This window comes from Danio rerio, chromosome 18 (assembly GCF_052040795.2).
Source record: "Danio rerio strain M-AB ecotype USA chromosome 18, GRCz13ab, whole genome shotgun sequence".
Classification (NCBI taxonomy): domain Eukaryota; kingdom Metazoa; phylum Chordata; class Actinopteri; order Cypriniformes; family Danionidae; genus Danio; species Danio rerio.
The window spans coordinates 18,278,474-18,301,646 of NC_141038.1; the positions used below are offsets into that span (position 1 = coordinate 18,278,474).

At 33.6% G+C, this 23,173-nt stretch overlaps 2 long non-coding RNA genes across 2 annotated transcripts in view; one reads left to right on the forward strand and one right to left on the reverse strand.

The window, feature by feature from the left end:
- LOC137488267 (uncharacterized) overlaps positions 1–22,404 on the forward strand; it is a 43,193-nt gene extending 20,789 nt beyond the window's left edge. Inside the window, exon 4 of the long non-coding RNA XR_015514894.1 lies at positions 19,835–22,404. This is a non-coding gene — a long non-coding RNA (uncharacterized LOC137488267). The remainder of the gene's footprint in view (positions 1–19,834) is intronic.
- On the reverse strand, positions 3,223–11,107 carry LOC141378740 (uncharacterized). The gene is made up of 3 exons (XR_015514911.1): positions 9,659–11,107; positions 9,331–9,614; positions 3,223–5,073 (listed from the first exon to the last, which is right to left on the reverse strand). It is a non-coding gene; the product is annotated as an uncharacterized LOC141378740 (long non-coding RNA).
- Positions 22,405–23,173: the final 769 nt, after the last annotated feature.

Consider the following 23,173-nt stretch of genomic DNA (forward strand, 5'->3'; position numbering starts at 1 on the left):
GCAAGAAATGAAGGGTTCCATGCACACAATTCATTCATGTTGTCCCAATACAAACCAATTACGTTAACTTAACAAATTTATGTTGATTGAACATAAAAAATTAAGTTGTCCAAATAAAATCTCAAGGATTGTGTTGATTCAGCTTATGAAGCAAAATAATAATAATTTTTTTAGTGCACAACAAAATATGTATATGAAAAAGAATGAGCTGCACTTACATTAGATAAGAATAAATATAAACATGATCTTTGGAAATACTTACACAGAGTTCATATCCAATTTTTTTACTAGGCGTTGCAACATGAAGCCATGAACAATGGCAAATTTGATTAAAATAACTTTACAACTCACAACGCACTAGATACTAGAATATTTGTTGCACATTTTTTATAAAATTTTGAGCTTCAGGTTATTGCAAAACCCATCAAAAGTTTGCCTTTTTAAAGTAAATTATTTTTGTTATGATCATTTGAAATTGTACCATTTATGTTGTTTAACATCAAGTTTACTTAATTAAATTGCACAAACTTACTGCCTTAATTCAGTTAAATAATTAATTAATAATTAATAATTTGTTAAATAACTTTGTTGTATAGAGTATTTTCTTACAAAAATATATAAATTAAAAAAAACATTTCTTATATTAATTGTTATTTACTTGAATCATTTAAATTTTGTGCACTTAACTGGATCTGTAATCTGAGTTAGTGGAGTTTTACAACACAACATAAAATTCAAAATCATGTGTCCCTACAGTAACATTTATATTTTTTTTACATTTATTTCTCAGTCTGACAGAAAGCATGCTGGGAACTAGAAATCTGAATGATTAGGAATTCAGTTCACCTAAATTGTTTTTATTCAGTTCAATTAACTTTTATTAAAACATGTGAGTCTAAGGAACTCCTTTATTTAATTAATTTCACTGCCCAACAGAAAATTTAAAGTTGCTATTTTCTATGCCAATACTAACTGTACTCTTATTGCAGTGTAAGAATCAAGAGGGGAAAAGCATTCAACATCAAGAGCATTTACACAATTAAAGTGATCCAAAAGAATGCATATTTGCTGCCTATGTAAGTGGTGCAAACTAGAAAAACTTTCAAATAAATTTTAGACCCTCTTTGCACTTGTATAAAATTGGGATAAGACAAAAATACATCACAAAGCCTTAGTCAACAGAATGTTTAAAGGGCACCATCAAAATATCAGTATTTGTTTCACTTTAATTTACTATACATATTTGCGTCTTGACTGTCATCTCTTCTGGTGTGAAAATTCTGTGTTGACTCAACAGTTTGTTCCGTTGTGTTGCTTTGCATACAGTCATCCATCCGTGTGTTTGGCGGTGGATCAGCCTATAGCCTGCAGTAATAGAGGAGGGGGGGGGGGATCTGTCGGCTCGTGCCATTTTCTGACACTGTGCCAGAGAAAGGCACTGCTTATTAGAGTCAGAGCGAGGAGACGGGAGACCTCTTAACTGTTTCAGTCTTGCAAACTAATGACTATGTGCTTTTGGGAATATATGGAGCTATGACAACATTTGGATTTGCACATATGTTTGCAAGAGACTGGGTAGATTACAAACTGCATTCCGTTTCTAAATTCCAAATACATGATAAAAACTGTAATTATTAACATAGATTATACATTTTAGGTAATGTAATCAGATTACTTCTTGATTGCTTATAGAATACTTTTGACCTGACGTGTTTGTCTTTTTGATTATTTTTTCAAATGCATTCCATTCTTTGTTATTATAAACATAATTTTAGGTCTTTGTTTTTCTGTGGGTTTGTGAAAATAATTCATTTGGTCATAACAATGTAAATAAAAACAAAAATCTGTTTAATTCAAATAAATCACTTTATAACACTCAAATATTTTATTTGTTTTTCTGAATGTCATGTGACCATCTGAGATGAACATGTAAATATTTTGAACATTTCAAAATATGTTTTTAGCTGTGGCAATTCAGGGGGAAGGGTTATTTCTAGGGCCAGACGGAATCTGCGGATGTTTTTTTGCTATTTCTGCTGAGAATTTTGGTTAAAATCTGCGGATTTCTGCGTGATTATTTTTGGAATATCCAGCGGAGTATCATAACTAAAACCTTAATATATTAAATAAAAAGTAATCAATTACAGAATAAAAACTCAATAAATTCATATTTACACATTTACTCATGTAAATAAATAGAATTAATAATGGGCTAAAAATCTACAGAAATCTGCGAAAATCTGCGAAAATCTGCGGAATTCTGCGCGCGCAGATTCCGTGTGGGCCTAGTTATTTCTGATGCTTATTTGTACAGAAAATAAATATCAAGTATTGAGAAAAGCTGTATTTGAAAGAGTTGATTTGATGGAATTTTTATGGATTTTAAATTTTGGGTTTTGGAATTTTTTCTTAAATAAAAGGCTTGGAAAATCACCATGATTTCAAGAATAACGTGTGAAATCAAATAAATCAAATGATATGGAGAATATAGATATAACATCTCTGTAAAAAACATTCCTAATGCAAAGTTTGTGTTTGTAAGTGAAGTTTTTTAGTTCAATGCCTGCAAAAAAAAAAGTTAGAAGTCAGCAGAAGTGAAAGAAAAAGTGTAAATAGATTTCAGTTCCATAGAATTAATACAGTTAAAAAAGTGTTTTTAGTTGTTTTTCATTTACATAATTTATTGGTTTATATTTTGAAAATGTTCTTAACTTTAAAATGGTTATTTGAGGAAATGTTTAATAAAAGGATGTTAGATCACCTTTTTCATGCCAGATAAATAAGATTTATCCCCGACGCCAGATCCTGACAGGAAATGTCTGTTTTTCTGGGTATCCAGACAACAAGGCAGCGGAGCCGGCCAAAAACCCACACCTGTTAACTAGTATTCAACTGAATTAATGATCTCCTATTAATATAGGAGTTGATTGAGAAAGCGAGAGACGAAGTAATTATTATAAAGAGAGCAGAGTTTATTGAATATTCCTAGTTGTGTATGATTTAATGCTTAGACATCGTCTGTCTAAGACAAATCCATCAAGTGTTATTATACCACAAGCAACAACAATGGAAATTTCTGCTTCACAACATTATCCAGAAGCAATACAGAACTTAAAATGGAGAAACTCTCCTATCTCTTACTCATAAAAACAAGTGTCCACACAAATTAAATAATAATAAAGCAATAGTTATAGTAAAATAGTAATAATAAAATACAAATGACAAATATTAATCAAATCATTAACTAATGATCAATAAAAGGATAATTATATAAATGACCAAATGATTAAATTATTAAATATAAATTAATGTAAACAAATGAAAATAAATCACAACACAAATGAATGGTTGTTTTGTGGAAACAACACACACATAAGTTTGCTACAAAGATTCTCAGATTCTTAGGTAAGTTCTTCAAGGACCTTTGTGAAGACAAATAAAATGATTTGGCTTAATGCATAAGAGAAAAATTTAATGTTAGAAATCTGCAAAAGTGCAAATAGATTCAATAAAATTAATACAATAAAACAGAAATGTTTTTAGATGTTTTCTGTTTACAGCATTTATTGGTATACATTTTGAAAATGTTCTTCGAACATGGTTTTTTGAAGAAATAAAAGGAGCCAAAAAAGTTTTTCTGTTGCATCACTGTAAAATCCTCCTTTTGGATGTCCAAGAGTGTCGAAATATTATAAATTCTTGTCATGCCAACAAATGTAAACGTGTACAACAAAAAAAAAGGTGTTAATCAGTACCAATAAACTTAAATCTGAGTTTTGGTTTAGCCTCACTTATGTTTTAGCTGAGTTGAGAATCAAATTATACCCTTTTTGTTGATTTGACTTTTAATAACTTGAGCAGACTGGGTGTGATCGGCGCATAAACAGTAATTGGTATGGGTTTCCATAGTAATGCGCAAACACACGCACAGACAAACAGTAAGCAGTAACCGTAACACCTGCACACCCTAATCCCAAAACCGGACTCATCTGTATCATATTCCCCGCAACAATCCTACAAATATATCTGTGTTCTGAATGTAGCAACAGCAACAAAATAAACAGCCTGACAAACAAAATCAGCACAACAACTGACTCATCTGCTGATGAATCACTATAACACAACGATAACGTGATACATTTACCAACAGCTGTAATCATTCCATATTTTATAGAGTTCGACTGGTAAATGGGAATACAGCTGTGAACGACAACAGAGAGACGGGGGGGAACATCTGACACCCCGATACCATACCCTCTGGTTCGAATTAGACCTTCATTCCACCGGGTCCAAAGGGTATTGTAAAGACAATTTATATTTAGCCAGAAATAGTCCGGAGAATGTTATGTGTCTCTGGAAGCGCCTTATTGTGGTAATGATTAAAAGCACTGTCATCTTCAGTTCTGCTTTTTTACGGTTATGTGGTTGGATTTTTCAAGTAAATATGTAGGATTCCTTCAACAGGTAGATGATATTTCCTCGGGGGTATTTTGAAATGCTTTTAATAATGATTAAGGAGAGTTGTGTGAGTTAAAGCAATAAATCCTGTGAAATATGGACTTGTGACTGTTCCCATTTGGCATTTGAAAACCCATTCAAACATTGCAAAAGAGTTTCAGGCATGTGACAAGATGCCTTCTATCTGTGTTTAAAGCACATCACACTAGTTTAGAGCTGCCTGTGAGTCAAAGAATCAAAAAACGATAGTGTTGTTCTCACATGTATTAAATGTGTACATTTTATTCAAGTTTTTGTTACACTTTATAATAATTACACACTATACATAATTAAATAGGCATTAACAAATAGTTAATCAATTATTTGTTAAGCAATGACTTTATATTATTAGACATTAGTCAGCAATTATAAAACAGCTACAAATGCTGTGTTGTAGACTTATAAGAAAATTCATAATGTGCCTAATAATTGTACTTTCACACTTTGTTGATTAATTTTTCACTACTAAACAGTGTTGGGTAAGTTACTTTAAAAAGTAATGGATTCATTGTAATCAGATTACATTACTAATTACTTAATGTAACTAATCAGATTAATTACTTTACTTTGAAGTTACTTTTAAAGGGCCATGACACCCCCCACTTTCGGTTAAAGTCTACTCCAGAATTTTTTCAAAAGATGCATGATTAATGGGCGTGGAGCTCCGCGAGCATCGGGCAGGAGTGGGCGTGGCCAGCAGGGGAGAAGGGGAGCGAATAACTGTTGATGTCAGTTAGCTCACAAATTGAGACAAACCGTGAGGAGACGCATGAGTTTATAGTTTACAAAGTTAAAATGCAAAGAAATAAACAGTAATTTAATGCCCTGCTATATTTGTTATTCGTAATTTTATATACAGACAACCACAATTTATATCATTATAAAGATAATCGTGTTCATGTAAACACTACCCTGTTAACCCTTACTGTAGATTATGCAGTAAATAACTGTAAAATAGCCAGTGTTTAGCTGTAATGAAAGGAAACAGTATTTTACTGTAAAAGAAGCAGGATTTGTATGAAATTCTGTAGTGCAAAGAATATATCACAGTAATTTGCTCTATGTACCCATTACAGATATTTACTGTCATAATAAATGGTAAATTACTGATCAATTACTGCCCCATCTACTCTGATGCTTTATGTTGCTATTTATATTTATTATATAATTTTATATATTTATATTTATTTACTGTTCAGTTTTGATATGTGAATGGTCAGTATTGAGGGGAGAGTGGGACATTGCATTGATGATAAGCTGAATTTCACTGCAGCCATGTGTTTTCTTTGGTTTCTTTTATGTTTTAATATTGAGTATCAGGAGTCAACCAATGCCACAGAGATCATTAAAAGCTAAGCATAAGATATGGATGAAATGCATTTAAAGGCAAAAATATTCACACAGAGCAAAGAAATTGTCATAATAATTCTTATAACTTTGTTTATGTTTCTATAATTAGTCTAATTTGCCTAATTTAACCTATAGTTCAGCTTTTAAATTGCACTTTCAACTGAATATTAGTATTTTGCTTAATGACTAGTAAAAATGTGTTATTTAAAATAAAAATCTTAAACAGCACGTACATACATCTTTGCAGAGACTCAATGAATTTGTTTGGAAAACTTAAATTAAAGTAAGTAAAAGTGGCATTAACAGTATAGTATAAAGGCTGTCCTAAATAAATGTATAAATCATGTAATTTTTGTGTTTTTTTATTATTACTACAGATTTGGAACGACATGAGGATCAGATTATTTATTATAATTTTTTTCCTATGGATGAAGTTTGCATATTTTAATTGTTTTTGTGCATAATTGTGATAAATGTAGGCAGTTGCTTTGAAAATATGCTATGCTCCAGGGGTGTCAAACTACTAGAGGGCTGCAGCCCAGCAGAATTTAGTTCCAGCCCTGCTTCAACACATTACCTTTAGATTTAGTTTGATCAGGTGTGCTTAATTAGGGTTAAAGCTTAACTGCAGTCTTACCCTGTAGATTATGCAGTAAATAACTGCAAAATAGTCAGTGTTTTGCTGTAATGAAAGGAAACAGTATTTTACTGTAAAAGGAGTAGAGTTTGTATAAAATTGTGTAATGCAAAGGATAAATTACAGTAATTTACTTTATGTACTGTGACAATAAATGGCAAATTACTGTTCAACCATTACTGTCCCATTTACTCTGATGCTTTATGTTGCTGTTTATAGAGACGTGCATTTTAAAGGCAGAAGACAATGATTTAGGCCTCACCACACTCCCACAGGCTGTCTTATTCTAAACCCAAAGGTATTAGAAAAAGTTTTCAGAAAATGCTGGCCCTTTAAGGGAGTCGGGTGTTTGATTTGTTTACTGCTGATTGCGCTCTATTCTCTGTCTATCAATTCAGATGTAGAGTCTGATGTTTTAGGCTTTAAATAAGAATCTACAGTGAGTAGGAAAATTGTGTCAAAATGTTTTTGAGGGTTTCTAAAATAAGGCTGTGTTTTAAGTTATATTGTTGTTATCTTGAACTGTGTACTTGAAAGCTACATTGTTAGCCTCTCCTCGCTTTTAAGTATATTTATTAATTGGATATTGCATATTGCAATACTGTACAGATGCTAAAAGTTTATGCACATAAAAAACAAAAATTCCATCACCTCAGTAAGGTAACATGTACACAGAAATCATCACAGGGAATCACAAAAAATATGATACAAATAACCATCCACACACAAAAGCTCCACTGTCAGGTCCCAGGTTGTGAGTTTGTTGCTAAGTATTTTTCAGAGCAGTGTTTCCACCTATGAATTTATATTAGAAACAACAGAAAAGTTTGTGGTCATGAGATTTTAAAGTAGATAATAATTATAACAATAAAAGATTGGATCCTTTGGATTTTTGGTGTTGCCGACTTTGTTTTAGTTTTTTATAATTATTTTAAACTTTTTATTGAGAATTGACACAATATCTGCCTAAGAGTATGTGTGTGTTCTTTTCATATGCTTATTTTTTAATTATTTGAAACTTTAAAAAATAAAATAAATAGTTTGTGTATTTTGCTGTTTAGTTTTTTTTTTTTTTTTTTGCATGGTCAGCATTGAGGAGACAGAAACACATTTTACTGCAGCACTTTCTGTGTGTGTGTGTGTGTGTGTGTGTGTGTGTGTGTGTGTGTGTGTGTGTGTGTGTGTGTGTGTGTGTGTGTGTGTGTGTGTGTGTGTGTGTGTGTGTGCGTGTGTGTTAGTTCACACCGTGCTTCAACATTACCTGTAGGTTTCTAACAAGCCTTAATTAGTTTGAGCAGGTGTGTTCAATTAGAGGTACAGCTTAAAGTCCCAGTCACACTGCACTTTTCTCCCCTTAGACTTCCATTCATACGCATGTGAATGCTGCAGACCTGGAATGATAGCTCATGTGAAAAATGCCACTGTTCGTAGCATTGGAAAGTTCAAACTTGGAGATCTCTGACCTGCGAAATCACATCATGAGATTGCTTGAGACCAATCAAAGATCAAAACATGACCTATCTGAACAAAAATTTAAACTATGGACCAGTCGCTTGCTTTTTCAATCTCTAATTATTTTGTTTAATCCCACTTCTTTTCGCAGTGCCGTATGACAGAATTTTGCATGCTCAAACGTTAGTGTGACCGCAGCCTTACTGTGCAGACCTGTAATATGTAAGATGATATTTATATTTGCTGATTTCTTAATTTTGTTATATATTTTATGTTGTATATTTGTTTGCAGCCAAAACAATAAAATACATTTGTCTAAATTTTTATGCCTTCTTTTTTTTAATAACAGATACGAATACTAATTAATTTTAGTAAGACTATGACATACTATTAATGTGTATGCAGTATAATGCTGTGAGTTGTAACAGTACAGTAATTAACTGTACACAGTTTCCAGTTAGTTACCACTACTGCTCTATTACAGTAATTAACTGGCAACACTGTTGCCAGCTACTCACTGTAATGGTTCGGTTACAGTAAATAACTGGCAACACTGTTGCCAGCCACTCACTGTTATGGTTCAGTTACAGTAATTAAATGGCAACACTGTTGCCAGTTACTTACTGTAACCAAAATTTTACAGTGAGTAACTGGCAACAGTGTTGCCAGTATTCTACTGTAAAAACGCCCGGTAAGGTCTAACAGTGTATAAATGAGGATTTCTCCCTCAATCCCCGGGTCTAAATTATAGATCTAAATGCCGACTCAGTGGAGCAGGTCTCCTGACCTGTCTATTTTAACCATTAGCCCTGGTAATCTGGAGGATTTAGGCAAACACAGCAGCACGGCCATGTGTCTGAATGTGAATGAACTCCTGATACAAGACAACATCCGCCATTCTCCAATTCTCGTGCTGCTCTCCCGACAAAAATGCTTGCATCACAAACACAGCTTTGCTGTATGATCGGCCCTGACAGGATTGCGGGGAAAAACATGCAACAAACCCCGTGGATCATGGAAACAAACACATTTGAGCCTTCATAAACGGCTACTGTGTGCCCGTGGGTCCGTGTCTCACAGCTTGAGCTTGGCACTGGTCTGGCAGGTCTGCATCTGCCTTGACTTCGGAAAGCGCGTGCTGTCATGCTCTCATGAATAATTAAGCAGCCGGCTCTTATCATAAGATAAGGAAACGGTACTTCGCTACGTCGCCGATTTTGATCCCGCCCCAAAAATCATTTTAAACCCGGAAGCTGAAATTAGCTGACAAAAGCTCAAAATTATCCAGTTTCCCCCACAATTAAAGCTGAGAGGTGCTAACATTGTCTTAACTTATGCTCAAAACACACAAATCTGTTAATATATAAAAAAAAGTTCTCCAGGGTGTCCTGAACCTTTAAAGCAAAATATACCTTAAAAATACAAAAAAAAAAAATTGCAGCTCTTTCAGTAATTTCACTCAAAAACATTAGAATTGGTTGATCACAGCAGTTTGACATATTCAAAAAACTTAAAGAGTTTGCTCCAAACTTAAAATTATCTCATCATTCACTTGTTCCAATCCTGTTGGTCTTTTTTTTAACACAAACAAATACATTTAGAAGAAAACTGGATACCTGTAACCACTGACATCCAGATGAAAAAGCACTGCAGTGTTTGTCTGAGGTAATTAGTCTACCTAAATGTGTATATTCCAAAGTATGAATCGTCAGTTCTTGTCACGTGACTCACGGTTTTAGGAAATGCCATATGCGGTCCGGCTCCAAATATGAAAGCGCACGCAAAAGACGTGATATGTGAACAGCCCCATAAGGAGCTACACTTCTTTTTACATTCAGAAGGTACCTTCACTCCCGATCCTGCACCAAAAGTTTATTTAGCCTGTAGCTTTAGCTTTAAGCTGAGTTTTGCCACGGTGATTTTGAGCACCGGTGTTTTTTTGGTGATGAGTATTGTTGTAGGATGCTTTTTAGTGCTGAACAAGGTGCTGGTCGAGTTAAAAGTAGCAGAAAGTTCTTTAGATACTGGACTGCATTTCACAGCAATATTTTAGTTTTTAAGCTCAATGAAATCAAAGTAATGTCTGTATTTGCACTTGACGAAGCAAGTGATCTCGACAGCAGCCATTTCAGCTTGCGTTCTCCAGCTATTTAAAAGCACATGCATATTAACTGACATTGCAGCAGAAAACGCACTTTTTTTCTTCTGATTACTTTATTTGTAATGTGAGTAACACCATTACACTGACTTTAGCAACTTAAATCAAATGACACAAATTTGAAATGTTATTAAATACATTACTGTGTTCCTCAAAAATGTAATAAGAATACATTAAAGCGTTACTGTGGAACGCATTACACCAAACTTTGCAACTAAATGAAATATTCCATTATTTACAAGCTATGTGTATTTAAGAGTACTTGGTGGTTTTTAAGATCATTCAGAACGAGCTAGTAGATGATTAAAAAACTATTCAAATCAACATTTATGTATCTTATTATTCAGGAATATAGTAATGCTACTCTTTATGTTAATAATTGCTTTATTAACACAACTTCATGCAGTTTTGTGACCTAATCTAAAGTCAGGACTGTTTATGATTCATCGTCAAACCAGTCTTATGTTGCACAGGTGTATTTTGGCAGTAGCCAATGGGTAAAAAAAAATTGTTGACAAAATGATTAGAATGTTAAATTAATATCATGTTCCATTGAGATATTTTGTACATTTACTATGGTAAATATATCAAATATTTGCACTTTAAAAAGATTACACTGTAATATGCAATTAGTTGACTTTTTATTTAAAAAAAATTCCAAACGTGTCCTTAAAATTAATGAAAAATTTATTAAAGTAAATTAACTATGTGTATAATTATACAAAATGTAGTTAGGTCTACAAAACAGTTCTTTGTTGCATTGGGACTTACTTTTTTAAGTAAAGTAAATTTATTGCTTATAAGGCAATGAGATTACACACTTTTAAGTAATTTGTAGTTAAGTTAAGCATTTAGACATTTTAAAGGCGATTTGATCAGTAAAGGTTTTTGTTTTCAAAAATGTAGGTTTAAATCTAGAATAGGAGTCTAGATTTTCAAATAATTTAATCCTATTCTAACAAACCATACATTCTTGGAAATTTTATTTCAGTTATTATTATTTAAACTAAATTTAAAAAATAAATAAAAAAAATTTACCCTTGCGGCTGGTTTTGTGGTCCAGGGTGAAAAAATGTAATCCAGTTTAACTATTAAACCTTATTCAACAATGCGGGAGTGCGCTCATTTTTACAATTGAATTTCCGATTCAGTTGCCGATATGGGAAAAATGACTTGGAATAATAAACGGCAGAAGAATCAGTCAAACTACTTCCTCTACAAATAAGTGTGTTCATGACTATACCAACAAAGTAGAATACATAATAAGAAAACATCAGTTTGCAACATCAAGCGGCATAACAAGCTGTTTTTAATGTCTAAAAATGAATAGAAGTGGATGGGGCAGGAAGTCTCGATCCAAAAAATTTTAAATGGCTGCGCCTGCTCGTATGTGAAGAATAAGGTCAATAGTTTAAATAGTCAATTTTTTCATTTTATTTAAAGAAAGTTTATTTTTAAACAATAAAGTGGAAACTTTGTTGTATATAACATAACTTTTGTAAATACAGACAAATTATGACGTCTTATTTATTCATTAAGCACAGATTGAAAACTGCAAATTTCATGTTTGCGAACAGGAGAGTTATCAGTGAAGGATAAATGTTATGTTAGTAATGGTGCCAATCATGTGCCATGTTTAGTAAGATGGAGCGGTTTTTATCCTTCTAATGTTTGTTAAACATTCTCCGAGCCGGCTAATTTAATTCATAACAGTCCTCTGTAATCGCAAAAATAATTACTTCACCCCCCACGGCCCGTGAGATAATTGCATTTGATTTACATCCATTTTAAATGGAATATGAAAAACAAAACTGGAATCTAAGATCAAGCGCTGTGTGTGTGTGTGTGTGTGTGTGTGTGTGTGCGTGCGTGCGTGCGTGCGTGCGTGCGTGCGTGCGTGCGTGCGTGCGTGCGTGCCTGCGTGTGTTTCAGCTGGAATGTAAATGTTTGATAAAACAGAGTCTAATATACCAATATGAGGACAACAGATGAGCATTTTTTTCTTCAAATTTCTTTGAAAATTTTTCTTCTTGTGTATTTTCTCTATCACAGTGCGGTGTAAAATAATACTCATTCATTGGAATACACATAAAGTTGACAGATTTTAAATAAAGAAAGGTTTTAATGTAACAACGAAATATATAAAGAAATAGTTTAAAATCTGCAGTCATTTTAGGTCACCTGTGTTTTGATAGAGATAGATAGATAGATAGATAGACAGACAGACAGACAGACAGACAGACAGACAGACAGACAGACAGACAGACAGACAGACAGACAGATAGATTCAGGTTACAATGGGTTTACTAATTGCTTTTTATAATGGATGGATGGATGGATGGATGGATGGATGGATGGATGGATGGACTATGAAAGGTGATTAGATTACATTAAAAAGTTGAATAAACTTATTGCTTTTAAAGTGATTGACTTTACTAAAGAAATAAGCCTGTTTCCTTCAAATTATTTTGTAAATGCATATGTAACTTAATTAATTAAGTTAGATGAGCTTAACAGTTCCAAGTTACAATGAGTTTACTCCCTTTAAGTAAATTACTTATTGCTTGTTATAGTGGATAAATGGATGGACGTACTGTAAAAAGCTATTAGATTACATTAAAAAAAGGTGAATCGACTTAATAAATAAAAATGAATAAAAAATCGACACTTTTTTAAGTTAAGTTACTTATTGCTTTTTATAGTGGATGGATGGATGGATAGATAGATAGATAGATAGATAGATAGATAGACAGACAGACAGACAGACAGACAGACAGACAGACAGACAGACAGACAGACAGACAGACTGACTGACTGACTGACTGACTGACTGACTGACTGACTGACTGACTGACTGACTGACTGATTGATTGATTTCCTATTTTCTAATGTTTCTTGATGTAAAGAAACTTTCAAAAAAAGAGTATACTGAGAGTTGCCATGAGATTAGCTTGTTGCCATGGGATTAACATCATTACTTTGTCAAGAGTTTCTGCCCTGAGACTGTCAGATCAGAGCAGGTTTAAGCACGAACAGCAATGATGTCACTGCTGATGATTCAAAGATGCTGTGTGTGGCTGAAGGGGGTGTGAGTGAAGGACTGCCGCCAAATATTTAGCTTGATGCATCATTATGAATGAAATCTTGGAAGTAAATAAAAGTAAACAGGAAATGCACATTAATTAGCGTTCATTTTAGGTGTCTATTTTTTTTCATTCATATCCCAAAGTTCATCCACTTGCTTTGCCTCTGACCCCTGCAGATATTTCCCCAAATCAGTCCAAGCTTCATTGCAACATGGAAAATAAAAGAATAAATCAAATTGCCAAACCCTTTGAACCTGTGAGGCCGCAGACACATTTTTCCTATTTAGAGCCTCTCTCGAAGTCTCTCTGCATCCACGGCACAGCATCCAATCCAAGAGTGAGCACACGCCAGTGTTGCGTGTTGACTGCAAAGAACTGCACTCTGTTGTGTTCATTGCTATTTCCTCCCATCAGACCACAGGCTTTTTTCCCCCTCTCATTTGATTAATGTTGAGTTAATGACCCCCCATAGACCAGAAAACCAGGCAAAAAATGTGAAGCATCTTAAACCGTTGCAGCTTGTTTGCTCGAACTGTTTATGGGGCACAAGGACATGCTATAAACATAGAGTAAAGAGCAAGCAATGGAAAAGATTATGTGTGCTGTGGAATGCACTGTAGAAAGACCTTTGCTTTGTTTCAGGAGTGATGTTTTATGTGCTGTTGAATTACTGTATGGCACCCCAGGATTATACGGGTGCGTTGGATGCTTTTTTTTATTGTTGCTCCAGAATCTCCTGTATTCCAGATCACTGTGGATAGAATAGAATAGAATAGAATAGAATAGAATAGAATAGAATAGAATAGAACAGAATACGTTTTACAGATTTTAACTGTAATTGTACAGGTTATTACTGCCATTTTACAAATTATTACTGCAATTACAAATATTACTGTCATTTTACAAATTATTACTGTAAATATATGATTTGTTAATGTAATTTTATAAGGATTATTACTGCTATTATAAAAGTTATTACTGCAATTATATAGGTTATCACTGTAATTATACAGATTAATTCATGTGATTATAAGGATAATTACTCTAATTACGCAGGTTATAATTATAAAAAATAATTTATATAAATATGCATGAGATCTCTAAATATTCCATCAAATGTTTCACTTTTAACATACCTTTAAAACTGAAAAAAATAAATAAAATTTTAAAAAAACTTTTAAAGAATGATTGAAAAAAAAGCTTAGGTACAAATAATTGCTGTTGTCACAAAACACTGTAAATATGACTAAATTCCGAAACAGTTTTCTTGAGAAAAGACAAAACTGTTATAGATCTAATGTTTTACTTCTTTATTTATTGTTTTATTTATTTATTTATTTTTGTGCAAATAACACATTTGGTCATCGTTCAACAACAAAAACAAGGTTAGTGTCATATGAGGACGCCTGCACAACAAAGTTGAGGATCAAATAGCAGTTTATTAACAGAATCATCTTGCAATTAAAGGTTGAAACAGGAACAAACAGGTGCAAACAGATAATCTCAAGCGTAAAGACAGGAAACAAAATAACAAAGTAAAGGGGTCAAACACAGCAAGGTAAGGGAAACATCATCGTAATGCTCACTAAACAGTTTAAAACTCAGAATTGATGTGCCTGTGTGTGCTGAGTTTATAGTTTTTGAAACCAGTTCAAAACGATCTTCTGACTGTGTGTGTAATCAGTTAGAATTAGGAACCCGGGTGTGCGAGGTGCATGCTGGGAATTGTAGTTCGGCAAAGTAACGTGTGTAGTTTTCCAGCGATCCGCAGCCGCCAAATCACTGGTGATCGTCACAGTTCACATAGCAACATTGTTAAAGTAGTAAAATACATAGTTTACAGTGCTTGCATTATATGCAGCCTACAAACAATAGGCTATTATTTCACTTTATTAACCTCATGGTAATCTTCAGATGCAATAACTGTAAATGTAATGTTAGAATTTTTATTACTGAACAAATCTGTAAAACAACAGATATTTTACTGTATAATGAAAAAAACTGTAAAATTCTGTAAAAAAAATGAAGGCAATTACCTGTAAAATAACGTTTATTTTTTACAGTGTACATATTCGGGGTCATACTTGCGCTTCGACATATTTGTTGCTATAATTAAATGAAATTTCACATGTCAAACTGTACGGTTGTCAAAGTATTTCAAAGTAAAAGTCCAATATAAGCAAAATAAGTTACAAATAATTTTTTTGTTGTTTTTTTGACCACACACTCCGCAACCCACTGAAAACGTTCCCGCGACCCAAAAGTTGAGAAAAACTGGTATAGAACATACTTTTCTAACAGTCTAGTAGTACATTTAAATTCAAATGCAGTATGATTTCAGAAACACTTACAATGTTCACCAGGAAAAGTATACCCTCCAGGGACCTTTGGCATACTTTTTTTCAACATATATGGGATGGAACATGCTAATTCTATTTTTGAATAACATTTAGGATGGATAGTAAGCAAATTGAGATGCAGCAAATGTTTACAAAACTTTAAGGATATTAGAATTTTAACCAATAATTAATTAAACACTTAATTTTATTGTATGTTTTTGTTGTTTGTTTTTATTTTTTTCAATGTAGCAGACAATACAATACAAATTAGGTGCATTCGTTTACAACTAAGCGTACTTTTTACAGATAAAAGTGCACATGTGTGTGTGTGTGTGTGTGTGTGTGTGTGTGTGTGTGTGTGTGTGTGTGTGTGTGTGTGGGTTGCATAATTGATAAAGAGGCATTCACTAAAGTGTTGTTATGATCAAGCCAAACCACTTGAAGGGAGACAACCTTACAGTTACAATATATGTCAAATGTTTAATAGTGTGTCTAAGATACTGTACAAACATGCCCTTATAATTGAACTCTTGCTCTTAAGGGCTCGCTGGAGATGCACGTACACTGAGCCGTGCTGAAACACAACAATAAAGCTGAGGTTGTAGGGATATGTTTGATCATGTCTGCAAGCTGTCTTGAAAGTGTGTGTATGTGTTTGTGTGCTGAGACAAAAAGACGAACTGAAAGGTCATATTTAAGAGCATTTCAAAAGATCCACCCTATACCTAAAGCCTTGTTGCTCAGTTAAATGGATAGTTCACCCCAAAATTATGTTTACTCACCGTCAAATGGTTCCAGACCTTCATGAGTTTCTGCCTTCTGTTGGACACAAAAGAGGGTTGTTTGAAGAATGTTGGAAAATGGTGGCTATACTGACACCATAGCAGGAAATCAAATAATATGGGAGTCATTGAGTCAAAACATCTGGATGAGCATGCTCTCAAAAATGACCTTTGCTGCTTGTTCAAACTACTTGTACTTATTCTTGAGTGTTTTGGGGGAAAACTCAATTGTTTTATGTCCAATCCACTTAAATTTGTAAAAATGTATAAGTGAACTTCATTCCTTCATGTTGTCCTCACACAGATCATTCAGGTTAACGTAATCAATTTTACAAATTTAAGTGGATTGAACATTAAACAATTAAGTTGTCACAAAAAACATAGGCATTGTGTGGTTTCAATTCATTTTAAATAAGTTGGTTTTTTTTTGAGTGTGTATCCTTTGTCATTGTCAAAGTTTCTTCCAACTTAGCTTACTTTCCAAAATAATAATTTTTGCCTGAAATGTCACGTGAGACAGTTATCCATGCTTTCATAACTTCTTATTTGAATCTCTGCAATTTTTTTATATTATGACATCTCTAAATCTCAGCCACCTTGACTTTAAGTGGTCCAGAATGCTGCATCTCCTTAAAACTATTATAGATACGATTGTACTGCTATATTAAGCAGGCTATTTCTAGATCTTATATTGCTTGTATTTTTTTTTTTTTGTACAACATTTTGTTCAGCCCAAAGCTGTTTTGAAAGATCTTTATAAACTAAACTAAACTAAACTAAACTAAACTAAACTATCCCTTTATGTTCACCACTTGTCTGTACTTATATTCCTCCTATTTCTCTCTCTGCCGCACTGGCTCTTGTCATGTTGTAAAGTAGCACATGTCAAGTGTTTAACTGCTTCTGTGTTTGTCACTGCAGGGCTGGATCTTTTCACTGTTCATTAGGTCCAACTGAGAGCCCAGTTTTATTGAAAACGCTGCCGCTCTGGGGCAAAACATGAACAAAGAATGGGAGCGGCCAGGTTAATTTGGAGATCGGTAACAAGAGATGAGCAGAGTGTGATTCTGCTCTGGGAGAAGGAGAGGAAGCGTGTGTGTGTGTGTGTGTGTGTGTGTGTGTGTGTGTGTGTGTGTGTGTGTGTGTGTGTGTGTGTGTGTGTGTGTGTGTGTGTGTGTGTGTGTGTGTGTGTGTGTGTGTGTGTGTCCATCATTGCCGTTTCTTTAAGGAGAGGAAACAGAAAGCAGCTGACAGGCTCAAGGTGGAGATCAGAAAAAAACTGTCCCTTCACCTGATTATGTGAATAGCTTTAAGTTTCCCCTCTGCCTATTTTTATTGAGTCTACCCAAAATAATTTCTTGCACACTTTCTGAGTCTGTTAAAAGCATTCATTGAATTATGATAAAAGTTATAGTAGGACTAGTATAATTTAGGAATTGGTCTTGCCAATATACTCAACTTTTTTTAATTAATGTTGAAGCTTTTATTGCTCATAATTCTTTTAAACATTTGTATTAAAACATAATAATATAGTAGAATAGAAAAACGCAGATCTCACCAAGACTGTATATATTTATTCCAAAATAATAATTTAAAAAAATCTAATATTTATCAAAATAAAATGTGTTTTAAATGATATACACTTATTTTTATTGTTATGTAATTTATTCCAGTTTTCAGTAGCACATTTGCTGCTCAAATTACTTCATAATATGATCAATGGTGAAAATGGCTGTACTGGTTAATATGGAATATTTATTTAAAGTTTTCCTGTAATATCTATTACTTCTGATCAAACAGTTTGAAATGTTGTATTTCTATCCTAATATTTCTTACAACAAATAGATACAAAATAACATGCATAACAATTACAAAACGCAATCGATCAATTAAAAAATATAACAACATAAATAAATAAGCATATATATATTTAGTTATTTATATATATATATATATATATATATATATATATATATATATATATATATATATATATATATATATATATAATTTTTTTCAATAGAGGAGCTCTGCAATTAACAACACACTGTCTAACCTCATTTACCTTTAAAAAAAGAAAAAGCATATAAAAAATGAATGTAGGATTAGGTTATTTTCAGAGAACTTCCTGACCTCAGAGATATACATGCCATAAATACAGATTAATGAAATGATTAATGTTTTATTAATTCATGGTGCATTCAGATAATCCTCTTTTCTTTCATGTGTTTGAAAAAAGAGAATATTTCCATCACAGGAATGTAAGGCCCTGTTATCGTCCTTTCTGCATGTTCCTGCATTCTCTCATTGCGTGCAGGATTCAATATTACTACAATGATTTTAATCAGCAATTTATTTTTTAAAAGCGAATAACTAAACTAAAAAGTAACTCAAACTTAATTTTGAAAAGTAACTCAAACTTAATTTTGAAAAGTAACTCAAACTTAATTGGACTTAATTTTGAAAAGTACTGCCTTACTTTACTCATTACTTAACATACCTGTAATATGTTACCCCAATACTATAATATATACTGGCATGAAAAAGTACATTATCGGGCACAGGTTAAATATATCTGAAATATTATTCTACTTTTCTATGTGAATATATTTAAATGTACTTCTAGGATTCAAATCTTAATTATCAGCATCATCACTTCAATTCACATTATTCTTTAGAAATCATAATGATTATTACTGATTTGCTGCTTTATTGTGATCAGTTTTACTAGTGCTAAATAACTCTGATCCAAGTCATGTCAGGAATGGGCCAGGTGACATTTCTGTGTGAAGTTTGCATTTTCTCCCCTTGTCAGTTTTTTTTTTCTATGGGTGCTCCGGTTTCCCCCAAAAGTACAAAGATGTGGTATAATTTGATAAAAAACTAAAATTGACCCAAGTGTGTGTGAGAATGAGAGAGTGTATGGGTATTTCCCAGCACTGGGGGTTCTGTTATGGTACTCTCAGTGCTGAGTTGTAGCTGGAAGGGCATCTGTCCAATAGTATCTAGATGCAAGCTGAGATTGCATATCTCAGAAATGCAATGTCAAACACAACGCACCCAAGGGTGCTAGTGACATCATTGTGAGGGTTAGGGGTGGGCATTAAAAAGCATTGCAAGCAGCTCAGATTGCAACTGCACCGAGTCCAGACCATTCTCCATCTGCCGGTTCATTCAGCTGTGCCGACTGCTGATAAATCAGGCATTAAATTGAAGAAAAGTGAGCAATTTCATATTCAAAGCTGAAAATATTATTTGCAGAAACTTGTGCCTTTTACATGTGCTTAATTATATGTTTCTTTGCTTAACTGAAAGAATTATTACTATTAAAAGTTAGGAAAGGCTTGTTTGAGGATTAAAATTTCACCCCTAAGATTACATCATTATGCCAGTAGGTGGCGACGAGCGACTAGTCAAAAATGAAACAAGGGCTTTATTAAAAAATCAAGAAATCATTTAATCGAAGGATTCTTTAAAAAAAAAAAAAAACATCAGTCCGCTCAGGTAGTAAACAACTCTTTTATTCCTCCTAGATGCTCAATGGATGCTTGTGCGGTGCCACCATGTGGAACTATTCACATTGGAAAAGCAAAAGTAGCCTACCATATTACTGGCCTAAAACGTAAGTAACACAATTTATGTTATGTTAATTTTAATTTTCAATTGTTTATTTTATTTTGCCTCAAAAAATATTCTCTCTCTCTCACACACTCATTGTACTGTAGAGAAACCATGTCTTCTGCTTTTGATGAACTTTTAAGTTTGGTTAAGTGCATCAATGCTAATGCTAATGCTAGTATTTGTGCCAATTTGTATCAATGCTCCTCCTTCTCCTACATATTTTTTTATACTAGTAGTTCATTGTTCATTTTGATGATAGTGATCCGAATTGACTCTTTATGTAGAACTAAACCAAGTGTTTAATTTTATGAGAGACAACGTGCCCCGGTCAAATATATATAATGACTCATTTAAAGAGCAAATGTTAACCCACTCTGCTCTCTTTGCTTTCCATGTCATAATTCATAGAATTCATCTTCCTTTGTGATTTTAAATGCCCCCAGCAAACCAAACCACAACAGAGAAGCCCATCTCTCTTTTACAAGCATCCAAATTACCAGAAATAAAAGTAAATAACTAAATGTTAGTCAGGAATGCTGAGCTTTCGTTTGGTTTACATTGTTGTTTTCGCCATTGCACGCTGAAATGTTTATCCACTTCACACAGAAACAAGAACTCAGCCATGTGTTTCCAATATTTTCTTTTGCTGTGTGTGTATGTGTGAGTAACAAAGGCATTTACTCCACTGTCTGAATAAAGATGCTGGATGTACGTGGAACTCTTAACACAAGATTTTGAAAGACTAAACCAATTATCAGCTGATCCTTCATAATCATATTCCATCATACGGATGTTTTGCATTCTCCTTATATTAATCATGTGTTGGACTTCAACACGCTCTCATATAATTACACTTCTTGTAATTGCCCCCAGTCATCACCCTCTGCCCCCATGTGTACCATTGAGAGTCCGCCACCTCCCCGCCGCTTTCTAAAAATACACTCGCTTAAGGCGAAACACATGTGTACCGTAGCAGAAGAGCGCAAACAGTACAATTGAGAGGCTGATGAATTCGGGGCAGGGGTTTGAAAAAGCGCCCGTCATCAGGCATAGCGTTCTGGGTCTGGAACATCAGGTTCGGGTCATTAATAGACAGGCCGATGTGATAAACATCCCTAAAACCGTGCTCTTCTGCATCTCTCAGAAGCATGCAGGTTCTGACTGATGTAGCTTTAGTGTCCAGTGTTGAAAAGCTCTTTAATTTTTCGCAGATAAATCAATGCATACTGTCTGGACACTGTTATAGTCTGTTCAGGATTTTATTGATTTATGTAAGTGGAATCCACATATGTATGCTCAGAACATATATGAAAACACTATTAAAATAATATATGTGTACTATATATTTTTAAAAAAATCATTTTAAAAGGTTAGTTCACCTAGATAGTTTTTGCTCTTGGGCATTCAAGATGGTGTTTTTAACTATTAAAGAATATTTATAGCTTAAAGGTGCAGTAGGTGATTGTCTTCAGAAGCATTTTTTGTTGTGCTGGTTGAAAGTCTCTTCACAGTCTAATGATTAAAGTAAATGATCTAAATGTATTTATATGTATTTTTACATTTTGGGTAAGGCATAAAACAAAAAAAATGTTTATCCAATTTAACAGAGTCGGGCCGACATCTCTCATAATTCCGATAAGTAGCCCAATCTGTCTGTCAGCAAATGCAGATGTGAACAACTGCGCAGCTGTTTCTATGCAGCTCCGCCGACCGCCGCGAGAGAGAGCACGCGCGCGATCTGCAAAAACATGCTGAATCAAAACTTTTTAAAAACTTGAATCAATATTGGAGTTACTTTTGCATGCTGGAGAAAGGATGACACCATGTCTAAAGGATTTCTTTTAGACAGGTAATGTTGTTTTAAAACTGTTTTAGCTTCACCCAAAGCTGATGTAACGTTAGATGTTGTTGTTACAAATGGGTTGTATCTTCACAGAAGTGTTGTTCAGCCACTAAATTCTTCCGATGAAAGATTGATAAGGCTATTTTCAGTTTCATAAGGGACCTTTTACAGCATCGATAATGTAGATTTTAAACCTAGACGCCTAGTCTCACCCTGTATTGTTTACCATGCAACTCTAAATATTTGCTTTGAAATAGCATGTCAGTTTGGCTTGCATGCCGCCGGACAAGCACTAGTCGCTTTTAACACAAGAGAGGGTTCTTTTGCTGTGCTCGTGTTTCAGGAGGTGTGGCTCTGGACGGCAGGGGAGGGACTGTAATTCAGAGGTTTATGCTAAGCTGTTAGCATTGCGGAAGATCACCTACCTTTAAGCACCTGTAAACTCTGGTCTTTAGTAACTCAGTCACACTTTGAAAGTCTAAAACACATGCAAGCGAAGCTAAATTAAAGCTCCTGACAATATGAATGCAAACAAGCTGTACAAGAAACTGAATATTGTTTGCTATATTAACAGGATCCAGCGTACAGTTTCATTATACAACAAAATCACTTCACATTCCTTATCTAAAAGGATTAAATGAGAAAAAAAAAATTAAATAAAACAACATAATTATAAAAAAGGAGGAGAGGGTACATTATCAATTTGCATGCAAATATTTTATACATATGCTCTTTCAAATGTAATTATTAACAAAGGTTTTTAGTACTGAAAATACATATATATAAACATTTTATGCAAAACTGTTAAAGGAGGAGGGTATATTAACCATTTCAGTTTACTTTTCTATTTTTAGACTTTATAATTACTTTCATATACATTTTATTCTCTTTTTCCCTATAAAGAGAGGTTTGCATTATGCAAACATTTGTGTATGTGAAATTTGCATAATACCAGAACAAAGTGTATAGAAAAAACAGCGTCTTTTAAAGAGTGAGCCTTAACACAATAAGCCAAAATCACATTTATAAGATAAAGAAAACCTTTTTAGAATATTATGAGCAATGAAAGCTTTAACATTAATCAAAAAATGTGAGGATATTGGCATGACCAACATAAATGTGAAATAGTTTCATTAAATCATTCACAAACACAGCATTTTAACTCAATATCAGTTTTTATTTTTTTGTAGAAATATAAACGCCCCCATACGGAATGTAACCCTAAACCATGACAGATTTTTATGAAAATCTTGGGTCCATCTGCGTTCCGACTGCAGTATTTGTGATGATTGGGATGCCGTTCAACAGATGATTAATTGGAAAAAAAAATCTACCTTCTGCCACTTATTATTATTACACTTATTATTTGTCAGGTAGAGTATTATTTGAAAAATACAAATTGAAAAAT